A 4,395-nucleotide genomic window follows, 5' to 3' on the forward strand; every position below is an offset into this window, starting at 1 on the left:
CAGGGTTGTTGTGAGGATAAAATGGGGCAGGGAGAGGGATCATGCATGTGGCCCTGAACTGTTTGGAGGAAGGGTGGGATATAATATATAATCACTTACTCATTTATTTGGGGATCTGGGGCCCATCTGGAAGAAAAGCAGGATAAAAATTGAATGTATAAATAAATAATAAATAAAATATTGTGGAGTGTGTGTGTTTTAAACAGCACAGTAGGTATAATGGAATCAATTTAGGCTTGTACCATTAATCTGACCAGTTGCTCAGCTGCTATACCTGTACATTTTTGTCTGTGTTTCCTTCCCTCAAAAGAATGATAACTTCACTGAGTTACAATTTACTCAGGAAGAAATGGAAAGCTTTTGGTTTTCCATTTTTGAGCTAGTTAAGCAGTTGCTTGCTAGAAGCCTCAGCACATTTAACAGAATGACAGGCCAAAACCTTAGATTCTATTCCCTGATGGGCTCATTTCTTGTTTTATTTATCTGTAATATGAGGAAATCACAACTGTGAAAAATAATGAGGAAATGCAATTCAAACTTGCATCCTTCTGTATACCAAAATTCTTGGGGAGGGGGAATATAAAGTGATTCTGTCTAGAGCTATTTTTAGGTCACTTGCTACATGGCCTCAGGACTGAGAGGTGTGCTTCGATTTCGATTAATTTCCGGGAAGCGTGGCAGCCCTCACCTAATGTTAGTCAAGCAAAATCAGCGTAAGACACAGAAAGTCAGCTACAGACATTAATCTCCACTGCCCTTTTCCCAGGACTTCTGCTTTTTGTACAAAAGCAGCTGAAGTGTTTGGTAACTTCTTCATACAGTAAATTAAATGTTTAGCAGATGCAATAAGTAGCAGAGGGTTTTATTATAGGCCTGTATGTAATGCAACCTGAAACCCACTTGTGAGCCTCCTTCTCTTGAATCGCTATTTAAGCCTTGGAGTTGACACCTCCAGCATATTTCCTTATGCGATAGAAGAGAGTCCTCCTGCCCTACTCCACTTATGGCTGGCTCAGCATTCCACCTATATTTAGGGAACATGGGCCATGAAATTAATGCTTGGCATAAAAATAGTATTTTTTTTTTTTTAAACATTTTTAAATAGTCAAGTTATTCTAAATCTAATTCTTTTACAAGATGACAAATGCAAAAAATGACCCTGTTAATGGTGTCCTGAGCCTTGCTTTCTAGACATACTGGTACTACAAAGAAAATCTAGGTACACTGTAAATCTGAGCTTGACGATAGTAGTTGAGTTTCAAGAGAGTGTTATTACTGGAAAGGGGCAGAGCAGAAAATCTATTTCCTGGCGGTCTGACTCCATGCAGAGAAGAGAGTAGCCTATGACTACAATGCTGTGCCAATTGACTTGGAGAAAAAGGCTGAAATCTTATTCATACTTACTTGGGAGTAAGCCCAATTGATAATAATGAAACTTACTTTTGAGTAGACATGCCTAGGGTAGGGCTCTTAACAGCCCAATTCTGAGCTGCCCATTTTGGTGGGACAGCTATGGTGCTGAAACGGCTACCACAGCATCCCACACACAATAGGGAAGCTGCCAGCGGCTCCTCAGGGGGTCTTCCCCTGGGTAAGGCAAGTAGCCCCACACTGGGGCTACTTGATTCTGTGGTAATCCTTGGGCTTGGTAATCCTTGGGCAACAGGGAGGTTCTGGATGCGGAGGAGTGGAGCTCTTCCGGTCTCACCTCCCTCCCGCCCCGCCCCACCCCGACACCCCCCCCAGAACACCTCCTCCCTGCCTCCACCCCACCCCACAACCCCATACCTCTCCACCACCTGGCAGTGTCGGGAGCCGCAGGACACCAGAGTAGCAGAGTGGCGGAGGTCCACCGGCACATTTTTACAAGATGTTTGGTCGGAAGTCAAGGGGATGGACAGAGTGGATAGGGAGATGCTCTTTACACTCTCACATAATACCAGAACCAGGGGACATTCACTAAAATTGAGTGTTGGGTGGGTTAGGACAGACAAAAGAAAATATTTCTTTACTCAGCGTGTGGTCGGTCTGTGGAACTCATTGCCACAGGATGTGGTGCTGGCGTCTAGCCTAGACGCCTTTAAAAGGGGATTGGATAAGTTTCTGGAGGAAAAATCCATTATGGGGTACAAGCCATGATGTGTATGCGCAACCTCCTGATTTTAGAAATGGGTTATGTCAGAATGCCAGATGCAAGGGAGGGCACCAGGATGAGGTCTCTTGTTATAGAGAGAGTATTAGTAGTATCTTAATAGTATTATTATTACTTAATAGTATTAATATTAAATTATAAATAGTATTAAACTATAAATAATTATAGTTATAGTTATAGTATATATATATACTTTAGTATATAGTATACAGTATACTTTATAGTATACAAGTAGTATAGTATATAGTTATAGTATATAGTATTAAACTATAAACTATAAATAGTATTAGTATTAATAGTATTAATAGTATTATTACTTGATACTTAATAGTATTATAAAAGTGGTAGTATCTTAATAGTATTAAGATGCTTTTAATATTGATTAATAGCTGCTGAAATATTTAGTAGATAACCCAAGACAGTACATGTTGAGACTAATTATTCGCATGGGTTCTGTTCCAAGCAATCACATGGATGGCAAAAAACACCACTATAGCAAATTAATTTAAAAAACAAAGTTTCTTTGCTTTATTGATTTAAAAACAGCCTTGCTGACCTTTGTGATGTAAGATAAGAGTCATTAAGAAGACAATCCATCAATCAGTCTTCCTCCAAGGGCTTACAAAGGCCTTCACTCAGCCCCTCCCTTCACCAGTGCAAAGTGATCACCTTTCTGCTCAGGGGGAAGGGAGGAGCTTGAGAGAGGAGGATTGATGGATTGTCAGCCAGCTGCCCTCTCTCTCTCTCATTAAGGAGGCTATTGTTAAAGGACTGTTCAGTTTTTTAAACTGATTTTAAAGGGGTGCATTTTCTCCTCCAGGGATCAGCATATTCCTTCTCATTTGCAAGGGCCATTCCTGTTGAGTCAAATCCCTGTATAAATAGGCTGGACTTGTATTCTGATTCAGTAGTTCCCTAACTGGTAGGTTGTGACTCACCAGCCTGGGAAGCACTGGACAATGCCCCTTTAAAGGGCAGGGAGGGGGGGGAAGGCAACAATGCAATCCCCAAGATTGCACTGCTGCTGGGGTCAGGAGGGGGTTTTCTACTTCCTTGCAGCCCTGGGGGTCTGGAGAGCCCTCCACAGGACTCCCTGTGCCTAGAGATGTAAAATTTCTGGAAATTTTGAAGCTCAGAAAAAACCCCAGTTTTTTTCTGGTTTTTTTGAAAAAACAAATGTTTGGAAAAATGGAAAAAAATGCTACATTAGCACTTTTTTTCTTTTCCAGATTGAAAGTCAATCGGTTACTTTAGGAACATAAAATATGACTATGGACAATGTGACTTGGCATAAAATTACAACTAGCATATTAAAAATATAGTGTATCCAAACAATTATTACAAACAGAATTTACTTTTTTAATCATATTTATTTGTAATCGTAACAAATGGAGCAACAATCTCCTGAACTGTTTACTAGTTTATGTGGAACAGACAAAAAATCCTCCACAAAACAATTTTTAAAAATCCAGATGTAACAATTATTCATATTTCCTCTCCACAGTATTAAATTTAAAAAAAAAACCCATTCTGATAAAAAGAATTGAAGAGGGGGGAAGTGTATAGAAGGGAATGGGACTAAGTTTCAATGAATGGGCATGAAATTTAATCAGAATCATTTTCTGAGCTGTAATTATCAGTATCGGTTTCAGTCTCTGCTTCTGCAGCTATCTGTTGTATCTGTCATTATCACAGTTATTATGGACTTTGGCAAGGCACCTGGAAAAGACAGCATCCCTGCTGAAGTCCTAAAATGCTGCAAAGAGATCATCGTCACTGAGCTGCATGAAATCCTCTGTTTCTGCTGGAGAGAAGGTGGAGTACCTCAAGACATGAGGGATGCAAACATCATCACGCTGTACAAGAACAAAGGTGACAGGGGTGACTGCAACAACTACCGCGGCATCTCTCTCCTTAGCGTTGTAGGAAAGCTGTTTGCCCGAGTTGTACTAAAGAGGCTCCAGGTACTTGCAGAGAGCGTCTATCCAGAATCGCAGTGTGGATTCCGAGCCAACAGGTCCACCACTGATATGGTATTCTCCCTTAGACAACTGCAGGAGAAATGCAGGGAACAACGACAGCCACTCTTTATAGCCTTCATAGATCTCACAAAGGCTTTCGACCTGGTCAGCAGAGACGGCCTCTTCAAGATTCTCCCCAAGATTGGATGTCCACCCAGGCTCCTCAGCATCATCAGATCTTTCCACAAGGACATGAAGGGCACTGTTGTCTTCGATGGCTCC

Source organism: Tiliqua scincoides, chromosome 4, assembly GCF_035046505.1.
Source record: "Tiliqua scincoides isolate rTilSci1 chromosome 4, rTilSci1.hap2, whole genome shotgun sequence".
Lineage (NCBI taxonomy): Eukaryota > Metazoa > Chordata > Lepidosauria > Squamata > Scincidae > Tiliqua > Tiliqua scincoides.